The sequence below is a fragment of the Manduca sexta genome, chromosome 22 (genome assembly GCF_014839805.1).
Source record: "Manduca sexta isolate Smith_Timp_Sample1 chromosome 22, JHU_Msex_v1.0, whole genome shotgun sequence".
NCBI classification, from domain to species: Eukaryota; Metazoa; Arthropoda; class Insecta; order Lepidoptera; family Sphingidae; genus Manduca; species Manduca sexta.
The window spans coordinates 6275375-6292190 of record NC_051136.1 but is presented as its reverse complement, the minus strand read 5'-3'; positions in this window follow the sequence as shown (position 1 = coordinate 6292190).

The following is a 16816-nucleotide window of genomic DNA, read 5'->3' as shown; positions in this document are numbered from 1 at the left end:
TCATGTTGGGGGTGTTTAAATGCGTGTATTAATGCCGAGGATCAATACGCTTTAAAAATATGTCAAATGTATAAAAAGTGCAGTTTATTTAAATTATCGTTGGCGAAACATGGCTTGGGCGGGAACTGAACGACGAAAATGCTCCGCTGGTCTTTCTTTTTTAAATCCCGTAGATGCATAAAACATTCAATAAAATTGGACGCTGCAGCATTACGGTATTTTGTATATTTATAACTTTACGCATTTGTATCTATTTAGTTGATACAGTTGATTTTATTTTTACGAATATCAAATTAAATATGGAAGTTTAACGTTGAGCGTGTCTAGACTTTAGAGTTTGAAACATATAATTTTAAACAGGTATTTTTTCAATGAAGACTGATTTTTTTTAAATATGAACCTAAATACACAACTGAATAATATGACTGATCACCGAACAACAACGGGTTTAACACTAACATTGTGTTATCACCCGCAAATGAAGGTAGATATTGTTCGTGAATCGCTGATGTGGCGTCGACGCGCTCGGTAATACTTGCGCAAACCCCGATTACACGACCAAACACAGAAGACCTGTCTTTATGCCTTTCCCAGAACCAAAATGCCGATCCGAGGTGTCTATAAAATTGGCGCTGTTTTAACGACCCCAATGAACGAGCTACGTGTTTTGGCGGCTTCCCGCAATTGCTTTACACATTTCCTACGACAACACTTTAGCTCCTCAGACTCTGATTGTGTCTATAAAATGTTGCAACCAATGCAATTGTTTTTTTCATTCCCTATATTGATTTTATGAACGGGTAATTGAACGGTTATTTATAGCCAATCCGTTACAGAGGGCGATTTTATTGTTTTGTCGGCGAATACAAAATGATACTGGTTTTGGTTAATTGATCGCCTCGCATTTCCATGCACCGATTGACTGCTATTGACTTAACTATATCAAATAGCTCTGGGCTTTTTATTACATCTAAATTCATGGAACGTTTCACCGATATGTCTGGTTTAAAGAGTTTCAAAATGCATCGTAAAGTTACCTCTCGATTTGGCTACATTGTTTTTCATGGTTTAAATATTGAAGCGGTTTTGTTCTTTATTTCCTTGGCTTTGAAGTCAAATCGTCTTACTGCTATCCTGAAGGATCGATGTGGTTAGATCATTTTATTAACAAAGTTAAGTGAGCTATCTAATGTCTGGCCTGCAGCGCTGCCGTCCGTGCCCCACGGGACTTATTGAACGGGAATGGTAATAGAGCTAGCGGCCATTCAAATTTTATTTTATCTCACGTTTGCCGCTAGTGGTTACCTACTCTTTTGAAAGTCTAACAGCTTTGATAGCACGTGGCTGTAAAAATATTCAGTTTAGTTCCATTAATGTGAAATAAATTGAAACGTTATATACTTGTATGGTATACTTATAATCTTCTGACTGCCTCGGTGGCGTACTTGTATTGCATGCCCGGTACAATAGCGCTCTGAGGTCCTGGGTTCGAATCCCGTGTCGGGCAAAGTGATATTTGGGTTTTTCTGCTCAGTATCAGCCCGGAGTCTGGAATTTGAGCCCGATATGGCGATAGGCTCGCCCCCTATCACATCATGGGACGGAACATACTTGGCGAAAAATGTGTGCCCTAGTTGCGCCTCTGCATACCCCTTCGGGGATAAATGCGTGATGTTACATGTATATATGTACTTATAATCTTCCTTATCATCACATAACGAGTTCGTTGGATTAAAGATAATATATTTTATGGATAATATACAAATGAACTACATCTAACTTCTTAAATAAGGCAAAGTATTAGAATTCAATAGATTCTTCAGAATAACATAAATAAATCGCAAATTATAAATAATATATTACAATGACAACATATCTCGGTACATGGCTTGTGAATCCTGGCACCCATTCTGCTCGTGGAACTTTCACCGTCTCACTGTACGGTGATATGAATATTAAACGCTCGAAGAATTATAAGATTTATACGACAATTCGGAAGTTGGGCGGACCTCGCGCACTTAAATGAATGTTTAACATTATCTGTCGAGTTTTAACGGAGTTGAGCCTCTTAAACAACTTGCGAAGAAACTTTAATAGAGGCTCTCGGGCGATTAATTCTGAGACGTGGAAAGGTGGACGGGAATCCGTAATGAGAAAGGGTGGACGAGTGCTAGTAATCACTGATTTATTTCGATTTGTTTTCCTCTTTCCCGAACAATTTGCTCGTTAATTTGATTTCCTAAACGACAGTGAAGTTACGATTTGCTATTTTTATATAGTGTTTTATAAGTTATTTACAATTCATTATGGGCGAGGAAAATAAATTTTTTGCACATTTCCGTCAATTTTTTTTAAGCTGTAGGTAATAAGAATTGCGGGTATTAAGCCTTTTACTTTGTACAAGGTAAACCTCAATATGTGAAATATATTAAGCTTAATAATACATATCTATCTTCTCATCTCTTACAAAAAAAAATATGTGATCAATAGAGAATGTGTTTAAACGCATGTCGTTTCAGCTGGACACAACAAAATTACCAGCAATAATCATCGCCCTTATAACAAGAGAAAACAGGCCAACATGCAACTGGATCACCTTAGCCAAAGGTATCATCCGTGGGCTCGCAGTGTACAAAAAAGATCGTACGAAAACCATGAAATCACCATACGAAACGCCACAGTAAGTTGTCAGTTAACTCTGAAGCAGTGGTAATATTCCAGTTGAGCTGGCTGACCGTGCTGTAAACTTTATTCTGCGTGGCTTTACCACTTTGAAACGTAATTCGTACAGGTTTGAATTTGTGACTGATATTGCGACAGGCTTGCTTCTATAACCGAACTGTGTGTGGCAGTAATTGCATCTTTGCCTACCACTTATCCGTGAATAAGGTCTGCTATTGACTATTACGGTCAAATTTGAAACTCTAATCACCTCGAAATAATGTCCGAATTCCTGGCAGCCTTAGTTGTAAGTGCTGAAAATACTAATTGAACAGTGGTCACGTTCAATAATAAAATTCTATGTTTGACGATATATATTCAATAAATGTATGAAGTTAATAATAAAAAATGTATGCATGTATGTTTAGTTAGTAGAGCCAGTAGACTGGAGAGTATAAGTTGATTGTGCGGCGCGAGTCGAGTTGCCAGGCGAGGCGCGGAGGCGGCGCGGCGTGGCGGCGGCGCGGCGCGGGAATTCATTGTTTGCCGGCGTCATTTTCCGATGTCCCGTCCCGTTCTATTGTGCTGCACTTTATTGAATTTGATTTACGCGCCAATTTTTGTAGGCTTCGGTTTTTATTAACTGACCTCGTGCCGATGTAAACTTAATTGAATCCACCAACAAAAGGCATTGAATGAAAAGAGCGTCCAGCGGTGTGCGATGCAGATTATAATAGGTTTTCCAAATTTGCATGGGCTTTAACTTACTCGATATTCGATATTTGCACGGTGGTCGAAGTATTGTATTCGTTTCGAAACTAGCAGGCCAATTTAAATCAATTTTTGTTTCGTCATCAAATATAATATTTGGATATTTAATATGACGTGCACCGCAATTATTACTTTACCTCTATTAAAATATAATGTATGCTGAATAATACGTGGAGTGATCTGAATAAGAGATAATTTTGTTACAAATTTAATATTTCATTTGCAAACTAGATTTTATTCGCGGTTTCGCTAGGAGGAAGGTATAGATAGTCTGTCTTTAGAATCTACGCTTTAGCAGAACAATTTTCATTGCGCTCATCAGAGTGGATATACCAGTACTTTGTGATTTATAAAAATCATGTCTGTACATTGTATTTTTCTATTACAAATCTTATTTTGACTGACCCGTCATAAACAAAGGATGTATAAACATTAGCATTACATCAAATTTTCTGCAACAAAAGCGAATTATACGCTGAAAAGCCGCAATCTGAGTTAATTATCTGAAATTCGGTCGTATTTAATGTCGTTTCAAAACGAGTTTCACAATTGGAGCCGAGTCAAAAGAGCTTTCTAAATTCGCAAAGGAATCACAAACACAATTAACAGCAAGTTGTTTGTTGCTATTGTAAGAGAAAGAGTGTGCGTGACATACGTCCGGGACGCATCGATATGCTACAAAATGTTCTTTGCATTGCAAAATTTATCATATGTAATGTACTATATATTATATTAACTTTAATCGTATTCATGTTGTAAACTCGAAAGTTTGTGAATATTTTCATATGTTTGTTGCAAGTAAACACTAAACCCGCGCAGTATTTTTTCGACGTAATAGTACAGATATATTTCTTATCAATAGAAAAAATTGCGATAATGCACGTCACAATATATAGATACTATAATAATGACAAGAAAATGTTTATTTTATTTAGGTCTAATTTGTTGACAAAATATTGTTTGTATTAAAATGTAAAATAAATTGAATAATACAAAAATTTTCAAATCAAAATTATGCATTATTAATTGAGCCTTTTAATAATGTTCATTAATTTGTATTAGCTAGTTACAGAGTGATGTGCGTGGAGCGTGACGGCCGCTAAGCTCGTTATTATGATTGTGCCCTATAGAGAGATACAGAATCAAATCAGACGGGACAATAGCGTTGCAATTAAAACGTTAGGGAGGCGTCTTATAGATCCCGAGAATCACACGCGTCCTGCCGATCTACCCACTTAAAAATCACGAGAATAAAATATATGGCACCCGACACGCAAAACTATCACTTTTATTATCACGAAACCAATTGTGAATTTTGTGACCGTGAAGCCATCAATATTATAGAGTCCTATAATAATAATTAGATTAACGGCTTTTTTAATTTTTACACTAGCAATTAATTAATTGAATAGTTAGATATTCGTCACCTTTTAAATTTTAGGAAAGTTATTAGACCTTTGGCGATAGTTTATGGTTGTTCGCTTCAGGCAATCTCACCTGCAACACAAGGCGTAGGTATTACCCATCTACTAGCAAATAATATTAACTATAGTTATATTATAAAGTAGAAGAGTTTGTTTATTTTAACGCGTTAATCTCAGGAACTCCTAAACCGACATTGATTTTTTTTTTACTAATAGAAAGCTATATTAGTGCTACAGGCTACTTTTTATTCCGGACAAATAAATATGCCGAAAAGACTTTTTCACCCTAGTTGAACTGTAGATAATAACCATAAATATGATAAATATGTATGCCATTATGTTTGAAAACCAGTCAAATGAACTTGAAAAGTAAAATAATGAGCCGAACGTTAATAATAAAAACAAACAATCTCAACCGGAGCTGTAACTAAATTAAAGTCAAATTCTTACCTTCCCCGAGACGAATGCAAATCTTGTCTGAATACGGAGTATTTACTTCTTTGCCCCTTTGTTTCAGCCGTAACGAGCAGAAAAAGGGCCCATTCAGAACATCCGAACCTAATTACCCTACCCCCGGTTACAAAAGAGGGTTTCTAATTAACGATATTATGTCAAATAATTTGTTTGAGTCGACGTCTTACTCGGTTATTCGCGGATTGGATTAAGTTTGCTTTTGGTCGGGGACGTTTGTTTTGTAAAGAAAAGCTGTTCGGCCGAAATAATTGTTAAGAAAATGGATAAACGTTATACGTAATATTATACTTGGTTTAACTCTTTTGTAAAGGTTTGTGTTTTTGTTAATTCACCCTTTGGTTAGAAGTATTGTCGATTTTGCCAGCAAATTAATAATGCAAATGAGTACTGAGATATTTACATGCTACTGAACGATACGATGGCTTCAACTCCACTAAACCCTATACTACATACATTATATATATGGCTCCATTTAGCATTTTCCGAAATGTAAATCAATATCAACTTACTATCTTACTAATATACTATAATTTTGTGGCAATAAATGATATGAAATATCGTGTATTATTATGATTTTCTGTGTTATGAAGAAGTAATACACAGACTCTAAAATAATAAAAAATGGGAAAACATCATTTCTTTACATTTCAGCAACTAGCTTGTTAGTGATTTTAAATTTTAAATATTCCAATTGCTCTACTATATGGATTTCCTCTTTCAAAGGACTTCATATAGAGACTCATTTTTTATATAAATATATGGTAATAGATGTCATCTGTCCAATAACATATCACAATATCTATGGTAATAGATGTTTAAAATAAGTAGTTACCAAGCAGTTGTCAACTTGGTTTATAGCGTTGGGTGCGATGGTTTTGTGTCAATGTTTACATATCTAGTTCACAAACATCAAGGTTTTGAAAAGGTGAAATGGTGTAGGTAATATTTCGGGCTTGGTACGAACCGTTAACTACTTTTTTAATGCCATTCTCAAAAAAAAAATCCTTGATATAATCGCAATCCGGATCCCGTTAAAAGCATCGTAATGGAATAAGCTTTTACCAAGCATTCATCGGATCATTAATGTGTTTATTTAATTTACGCTTTACGTCGCGGTTCCGTGCGCGTAAATGTCTTTTACCGGAATAAAATCCGGGATGAAAGTGGTATATAGGTAAATTAAACCTTGATGTGTCTGTCATGCTTCATACAATTCAATTTGGCGGTGTATATATATAAATAGATACGTTTAACTATGATCCATAAATTAAACCTTGTTGGGTCTATGTCAAATTTCATTCACTTCAATTTGGCTGTTTATACATATAAGTAGACACGTTTAAGTATATTTTGTAAATAAGACCTTAATGTGTCTATACGTCAAAATGCATACAATTCAATTTGGTAGTTTATACGTGAAATTAGATAGTTGTAACTACGATCCGCACATCTTTACAAACTTTTACATTTATAATAGTAGGATTTTAATATAATTTTTCTATACGATAAACCCGCTTATAACTTTCGGTTATAATGTATAAATTACCAAAATCAGTAGGGATAGGTATCACCCCTTATAATTTATCAACATATAAATTAAGTTAATATGCAAATTAATATTCACCATGTACTTTTTTATATTTATATCTATCTATTTTATATTTTATAAGAAATACCACAACAAAAAAAATGTCAAGAATTTTACTTCAGTAGGAATAAAACATGTTTTACCGTTATTTCAAGTTATCCGTACGACATAATATATATTTTAGTAGGAGTAAACTGTAAACACGAGGTTGATAGATGCGTGACGTCACATCCCACTTCGCAGCGGCCTGCCTCGTCAGCTGAACATTAACAATCCGTCATTGCTAACCAGACATTTGTCATTACGATTGGCCATTACTAATTGGATGATCACAATTAGACATTCCGATTTCGTGTTACTTGCTTATTGCGCGTTTAGGTAAAACTAGTTGACTCGTTATTGTATGTTAGTTGACTAATAAATTTTATAACGTACAGTCAGGCACATAGGTAGCCATTTCATTTGTGACCGATATGGCAATAGGCTACCTCCTACTACATCATAAAATGAAATATACGCGGTGGAAAGTGGGTACACCAGTTGCGCCTCTGCTTACTCGTCCGAGGATAAAAAGCGCGAATGTGTGTAAAAAAGTAAGCTTTATTTACCTCAAAATACACCTATAAGACGATATTTTAGTAGAAAGTCAAGGAGCAATCAGATATGCCACAACAACTATGGCGACCAACGAAGGATACATTTCTCGCTAGTCACATTCAACATCATGCAATTAACAATTCTGATTTTGTGCAATGAGGAAATTGACGAAGCATAAAATAACTTGATAAACGCTCATTTGTTTATACTGAGTCGCAATAAAATTATATAAGTAATACGGCTACAAATATTAAAATAATCCGGTGCTTGCAGAGTCCAAGTACGGAGTAATTCGCCCGCCGGCCAGTCCTGAGCCGTAAGATTAGCAGACATTTGAATGCACAGCCAACCCGTCTCACTAATTGAGTTAATATTTGGTTATCGGCGGCGCACACTCGGCCTCCGCGACTAATCCCAATGAATTAATGACGCGAATTTATCATTATTAATGCCTACGTGATCCCGCATCGCACCTGATTTCGTGCCGGGATCGCGTTGGGCCGGCCTTACACGCTCGTGTTTGCGGTGAAGTGGTATTGAAATAATATTGGCGCTTTATAAACGATTGTCGTTTGTTATGATGTCTGTATTTTATAAGGTATTTTCGTGCTTTTGTTGTCTTGTTTATCGGGTTAAATTAGCGAGGATATTTTTCTTTAAAGTTACTGGAAGTATCGAATTGAAAGTAAAAAGATTATAAAAAGATATGATTTCTTATGTTTACGCGAATGTTAGACATTAAAGTAAAACTAATTTTTGGATTTTATCGCAGTTTTTGTTTTATTATAATTTTCTCCCGACGTTTCAAAGACTTTGCAGCCTTCGTATCCGCCCCGTGACCACGAAGGCAGAAAATCCGAGAAATAATTTTATTTTAATATAAAAAATATACTTTTTAGCATCCCGAATAAAGAAATTCTAAACACAATGTCATTATGATGCATTATTCAACACAAATATAGACCTAGTTAGAGTTTTACACCTAGTTTTAACCTAGTTAGCGCTTGGTCTCCACACCAAATTCACGCCCAGGCATGGGGGCACATTTGCCGCGACCCTAGGCACACAGTTCAGTGTGTATACCTCATGGTTGCTAAATACACATTGAGGTCTATAAGGGTATGCGAACATTTCCTCTCCCTTTCCCTTCCAACTATCTTGAGATAGGTCTTTCTCCTACCTCTTCTCTTCCTTTACCCTATCCCCTCTCTTCTTCCTCCCAGGCTCTGAGACCGGATAGCCGTGGGTCGCCAGCGTACTATCCGCTGGCACCCTCGATGATAACGGTAGGGCCTACCAAATCCTCACAGGGACTGCCGTAGTTGCTAAGCCGGGGGATAGCTTGTACACCGTTCACAGGTTACCCCTGGTGATAACCACGACAGATATAAAAAAAAAGTCTGATTTACCCGCGTTACGACAAGTTTTCAATTCCTCACACACCTTGCATTGAAATAAATTATAGTCTGTTCAGAAAGAGAACGTCGTGGAATTTGAGGTTGCTACTGTGCTTAATTACCTTTTTTATTTAGTTTCAGCATGTTTCTAGACAAAAAGCACTCAAAACATCACGTAAGATCATTGAATAACAAAGCAATATGATATGACATGAGTTTAACATTTACCAGATGACGGGGAAGGGTTGCTATGTAAAATTCGAAAGTAAGTTAACTTTTCTGCCACGACGGTTCTCTTTCTAAACAAACTATAACAAAAAGAAATCCTACATAAAAACGATCAAATATAACACACAAAACAGTGCATTTAACCCAATTTACATTCCAGCGACATCGATTTTGTGTCATGCAGTAATGTGGACACTCGATATCAATATACGTTTATGTAAACATGAAATTAGAGTATTATTAATTCAAAGGGCGGTAGTTTTTCGTGTGAACGCGCCAGTGTAGACGACAAGTGCATGGAACCGCCGGTTTTACGGCTCGGACATTGGCGCCTGTTTATTCACGGCTCTGTTACCGCTTTATGGCTATTTTTTATGACAGCACTAGTTCATATTTCGACAGGGTTAAGGGATTAAGAGGCGGCAATTAAAACTGGTGGGAGTTTAAAATTGAACTGCGTTGGAAGAATTATTGTTGAAGTGTTGCAATATTCGATTTTTAAAAACTTATTCATAAATTGGAAATTATTATAATAACTAGTTTTTGCCCGCGGATCCGCCCGCGTGATGAAGTTTTCCGGGCTAAAGTTTTCTGTTATCATCGTCACGCTTTATATTTTCCCGGGATAGATAATTGTCAATGTTCTTCCCAGGGTCTCAAACTATCTTCATGCTGGATTTCATCTAAATCCGTTGGATAGTTTTTGAATTTAACGCGTCGGACAGACCTACAGATGCAGTGGGGGACTTTGTTTTACAATAATAATAATATATTTTGTTAGCACTTTTAAGAGGAATAATTCCGTCATACATATTTCTTTCCTAACTTAAACCATTTACTCAGCGCGCCGCATTTCCTTAATAAAATACATTTATTCAATAAAAGGATTTTGGTTTTGACGAACTTATTAATGTTTTTAACATTTTAATCCAATTTTTATTCGTAAATTGCGAAAGTATTTTAAGTATGTACATGTATCTAAGCGGCGATAGCCTAGTTGGGTGTGGAACGGACTGCCGAGACGAATGTCCGCCGGTTCAAATCCCAAGGGCACACACCTCTGACTTTTCTAAAAAATCATGTGTGTATTCTTTGTGAATTTATCGTTCGCTTTAACGGTGAAGGAAAACATCGTGAGGAAACCTGCACACCTGAGAAGTTCTCTATAGGAATTTCGAGGGTGTGTGAAGTCTACCAATCCGCACTAGGCCAGCGTGGTGGACTAAGGCCTAATCTCTCTCAGCAGTAGAGGAGGCCCATGCTCAGCAGTGGGCAAGTATATAGTACAGGGCTGATATTATTATTTATTATTATTACATGTATCTAATTATTTTTGTGATTCGTTTTTTCTATAGGGGATAAGGGAGGCCACCAAGTGGGTCACCTGATTGTAAATGTCCACCATCGACCAAAGATATCGTTTAATTATTATAAGAATACATTCAAATTTATTTTAATATAAGTAGGTTTACGATAAACTAAATATTTTTCGTTCGAGATATTTTTCGTTTAATAACGCTCTTTGTTAAAGTTTTAATAGATTTTTACTGTTATTACACAGATGCGGGATGACATATTCAAACATAGGTTTAACAATCGATCACAGATTACTAATCACTCGCGATGTGATGCAAATGGCGCTTACTGTCGAATGACGTAAGTGGTGTCTACTGTCCAATGACTACGGATTTAGGGTTGCCAAGTTAAGTTAAAAATGAAGTGTGTAAAAGTAAATCATACTGTAGAGTGTAGATGTAAAAATAAATTAATAAAGGTACAGTCAGTAATAGCTGTTTGAAAATACGTATCAACTATAAGTTAATCTGATGTAATCAAATTATTCCTTAACAATTTTAAAATTTATTTCGGTAAAGAATAATTTTGTTGGCATGGACACAAGTGTAAATACATGAAATATAATATTTATTATAGTTACCATCTATAGTAGAAGTATATACCCAAATGATCGAAACCAAATATTGTACCAGCACTCAAACAGGCATCTAAAAAGTTACCATTCGTTCTTTATGCATATTCGTTCCAAATTCCATATTCCTAGAAACGGGATTAAGCTTTTAGCGAAATCCGAGGCTTATACTTCGAACTCCATTAAGCTACTGAGGTGCATTTGGTTATTTTATTATTTACTTCCTACGAAGGAGTGATAAGTCTATATCTGACTGAACGAAAGAACGTTCACAGTGCCAATGCCCTTTGGTGCCTTGTAATTATTTAGGTGAGTATTGCCCATGACATAGTCGTGGCGCTTATAGGCAGACTAGGTTGTCTAGTTAAGCAGGTGTGTAAAAAATATTTTTTTATTTATTCAAATTACCCGTACATAGAATGAGGATTAATATTTTCACTCAAAGATTGCTCAAAGGTAAATGAATGTCAAATCTGGGCACTGACTAAACCTAACAAGAACAGACAGACACTATATTTTTAATATCCAAATAGAATCCTAATTCCACGTCCAAACAGCCTAGTAATTAATTACCTATAGATTTGCGTCACAAACGCCACTTGTAACTGTACACTCGAGACAAATTAGATCAAGTTGCACATGACAGTGGGTTATTGATTGTGCGCGGGCGGCGGGGCGGCGGGGTGGTGGCGCGGCGCGGCGGGGCGGTCAGTGCATAATGACGTCACGCGTGCCCGTGCCTGGTAATTAACGACTGATTAACGCACAATTAGCGATGTGATAGCTGATAACAGCGCCGGAACTGCCTTGAGTGCCTCTACACTAATGTTGAAGCGATTGTAATGGATGATTGAATCTCACTATGTGGCGAGTTATGGGCTAACGTCGTGCCTTGTGTCGCTGGGAACCGGCTCCGTTGATGTAGCATAGACCTACAAGGCTGGGTGTAATTGTGTTGGCATTACAGTTTAGGAAAAAAATTGAAGTGGTCTCTTGTAATATCGATATGAGATATCTTTAAAGGCATTATCTTCCTTCCTCTCGCATATAACGCAGCAACCAAAACAAACTTTAATGGTTTTCAAAACTATAAAATAGATTCACAAAAGAGTTCCAACATGTCATGTAGGTAGGTTTGAACAGACAATAGTACTGCGCCATCATAATGACGATATTAATTAATTAATTCGGGCACAACAGATGGATTACTGCACCGGAGCGGATGGTACGTTTGAATTTATTTATCGCGCGACAGCAGCGCTAATGTCGTCACACGGTTCGACGCACAGCCACCACATTTCTTGGGATCAACACTCTGAGTACCTATATATTATTGTCCTTTTGCAATTATTTTTAAAGTTCAAATTGACTTAAAAAAAATGTTTATTAAAATTACATGTTTATTAGTGAATAAATAGAAGAAATTACAATAGATAATTGTTTTCTCATTTACGTATGTTCTTTACTACCTTAGTATTTCGAAAGAATAGTACTAAAACTGATGGTAAGTAATATTAGATCTTATAATGTTCAAACGTCATAAAATATATAAAATATTAGTCCTACTAGTAACCCTTTTGAGTGAAAACAATCCCGATGGAAGTAACGCAGCGGTAATAGCCAATTGGCAGTACGGAAAGGTGATAGGATTGCTCACGGGGCCCGTTCGAAATGTTCGGTTCGGCTCAGTGTCGGATCGGATTAGCCAAACCCGTTCATAAATCAGCCGCCACTCGTTTGGTTAATTGTTCTGACGGCCGATGGGGCCTGTTGGAAAAATTTGCAGATAGCTCGGTCTTTATTGAGTATTTGTGTTTATAGACGTTGTGTTTCCATGATCGGTTAGAATGGGTTTTAATTGCTTAGATGTATTCTTAAGTCATTAATATTTTTAATAGATGTCTTACAAGATATTCGTAATAAGCTAAGAAGACTAAAAACAAGACATGACTGCTCATGCAGGAAGGTAGAGCTAAAAGTTGGCTTCATTATATTTTTTTCTATAAAGGAATGTTAATGCTTCTTCTTTTTATATACAGAATCATTTTAACTATGCGTCACTAACTTATCTTCTTGAAATATAAAATAGTTTAGGTTTTTGACAAAATAATTATAAATAAAATAAAAATACGCGCCAGCACACACGTAGACTCCCATAGGCGCAGTATTGGACATAAAAGTTAAAATAATAAAAAAATATTGTTAATCTCGGTTTTTTGGTGAAAATATTCAGTATTCACGGATGATTTTTGGCACAATATTAACAGAGGTAAAACACATGTGGCTACATTTAATAACGCAACGTCGAAATGATCCTATATACTATAAAATCAATAGACAACATTTCCTTGGGCTATGCGATCCTTGGCTCAAGACATTTTGAGACTAAATATCACTGAGGAACATACCGTATCAAATAATTGTCGTCATTTTGCGTAGATCAAAGGCGTGAGGGTGGGAGGGTTATCAGCTCTGTAATTCTTGTAAAGGGTTAGAATGCCAGCTCTAAGGCATACGACACCCGGCGGCGCTGAGGTAGGATATTGTTATATTAATTAAAACAAAATGTAGTTTTGTTATGATAATTTTCAATATTAAAAATGTAACCTGAAGGTTCTAAAATGTGTTATTATTTTTTCAAACAAACACAAATTATTTTTTTTGTTTATTTAGTTTGTTTATAATATTTTTTATTGCTTTAAATGACGAGTCGAGCTTGCTGTTTGCCTGATGGTAAGCGATTGGTTTTGGTTAGGTTTAAATCACGGTTCCTTACAAACGTAAGGAACTTTAGTTGTTACTTTAAATCCCAAAGTATAACCTGTACCATTACTAGTTCATTAAACTGGTCTCATATCGAGAAATACATATAACATGTACTACATTTAGTGTGTACATAATATAATAAAACAGCAGCATCTGGTGTATTCTAAAAAAGTAATTCTAAAGAAAGGAGGTGACTAAAAAAAGTAATAGAACACAAATCAGCGATTTTTACAATTACTTTCTGTTTGTTTCTTAGCGCATGAAAACTAAATAATAGATTTTCGTGAAGTTTTCACAGATAGAGTATCTTATATTGAATAAATGCAACGACTTTCAAATGTTTTCATTAAGTTGATGACAAGCATCTTATATTAGTGTCAGACATAATATACAAAATAATTTATTTAATACCTATTCGAACGAAGTGAATTTCAATTTAGTAAAATACGATATTTGATTAAAAAAAAACTGACTATTTTGCCAGTAAATTTTTGATAAAATATAATAATATCAGCCCTGTATTATATACTTGCCCACTGCTGAGCACGGGCCTCCTCTACTACTGAGAGGGATTAGGCCTTAGTCCACCACGCTAGCCTAGTGCGGATTGGTAGACTTCACACACCATCGAAATTCCTATAGAGAACTTCTCGGATGTACAGGTTTCCTCACGATGTTTTCCTTCACCGTTAAAGCGAACGATAAATTCACAAAAAATACTCACATGATTTTTAGTAAAGTCAGAGGTGTGTGCCCTTGGGATTTGAACCTGCGGACATTCGTCTTGGCAGACCGTTCCACACCCAACTAGGCCATCGCCGCTTTTTGGATAAAATATGTTATGCTCAAAAATCTCTTTAATCGACCGATATGATATAGATGGTTACAAAAAACATTAGGGCATGTTTTGCTCAGGTGAATATTACTTATGCATCGGTTTGCAAAACTCTTCAAGAGTGAGAATTAAATTAATTCGGGTTCCTGTAAGTTTTAAATAAGAGTACGGTCATATACTATAAAAATATAACCCTTGTGTTTTTTATTTGATTTTGATATAATTATTTTGTCTTTCTATTTATTTAATGTCCCATTTTTTTAGTCACCCATTTAATGCATTTATAGCACGTATTCATATATTTTTGCATTTATGTGATTGCGTTGCTTATAATTTTAAAGTTTTATTTTTATATACTTATTTGTTAAACTTTCTTTTTTGTCTAAAGATTTGTTCTGTACCAGGTCACGGTTAAATTCCGTCACTTACATTTTATCTCATTTTGACGGTAATGTGCATGCATTATATTATAAAACTATTGTGATTTTTTAAACGAAAGATTTAATTATTATGTTATAAAATATGTTATTGACAATTGTCGGCAAAAAAGCTGGCACAGGGTTTTTTTTTTATAATTTCTTCTTCGCGGAGTCATAGTTTAGGACTTAGGTAGTTAATGAAAGGTAGGTTAGCTAGCTTCAGATATAATTATCCACAGCTGTGAAGAGCATCACGCGTCCAAGACATTAATTATAGGTATATATTTTTCCCTCTTACCGCCTAGTCCGAGTTGAATAATATATGGTTATATTATCCTTTGTTATTTTTAATTTCTCGCACTAAATATATGTAAATGTCCGTAGCTATATAAGTAACTTAATTATAATTATTATTACCATGTAGCTTGACCTGTCATAAGTGCAATTATATTAGATTATTTAGATAACCAATTATTGAATTTTTATTTTATTCAATGCTAACCCATTCACTTGTAAAGTTAATAAAAAAAGGTCATGAAATAGTGTACATTTAATTTATTTTATATTTTAATTACTATATTGACTTTAAAAAAGACTTTGCTTTAATTTTAAACAACGGCTAGTTACCATGCCCAGCCAACATTATTGTTTAAGTATGCAAGCTGGCACGCTTATGCCAACAATTTTCTCAAAGAGATTCCCTTTATAGCCGCTTTGTGACGCTTTGATAACTCTTTCACTTGTTTAAATATATTTCGTCAAAATATCTCGCGTAAAATCATTTTAACTCCCCGGATTATGTTAAATATTCCAGCGCTGTGAATTAAATAAACATTATGGAGAGATTTTTATTTTACTTTATCTAGGACAAAAAATAAGAGAGACTTATTTTTTTAAAGTTTTATGCTTAAATATTTTTTATAAACATTTTTGAGTAAGTATAGGAATACAATTTATTGTTAATAGATCGTTGGGTTTATCGCATCTTGTACAAGTTATTGTAAGCTAGGGTTCTTTAATTGATTCATATTGTAAAATTTCTTAAACCATCAATAAACATTGCTGTGATATTGTTTAATTAGGTGTTAGGAAATGAGTAGGTCTTTAATTTATCATAATAATTTTAGTTCTTTCTTATAATATTAGTTTGGAAGTTTGTGAAGATGTTTGAATATGTGTTAGAAGCAAACGCTAGTAACTGGTGAATAGATTTGAATAACACTCGGTGATAAATATTGTTTATCTCTGTAGATAGACCTAGTCCTGGAATATCATCTAAGATATTTTTAATCGTGTAACTCTTACACTTTTATTTCAAGGAAGCTTATGTATGTGGGTGTAGCCGTGAGTACGTACAACGAGCATGCCTAATCTCCTCATCAACACGCTCATATAAAAATTGATTGCCATGAAACTAATAACTAGTTTTCAGTACAAAATATTCATAGGGAAATTTATCTAGTCGAATAAATTTTATATTCGTATCGATGGTAGCGAATTACTTGATAAAGTGTCCTTAACGACGATACTTCAGTTGGCCCCGCCTACGTGTCACGGGTTTTTCGTGGTCGGGGCGGGTTTGGCGAGTGGGCGGGTGTTGAGAGACTGGGGGACGCCCACCCGAGGCCCCGCCCACCGGCTGACACTTCAGTCACCAGCGGAGCGTTGCGACGGATGATACTGTCGACCAGGTCGAGCATGACTTGCTACTTCACGACACCATGCGAGC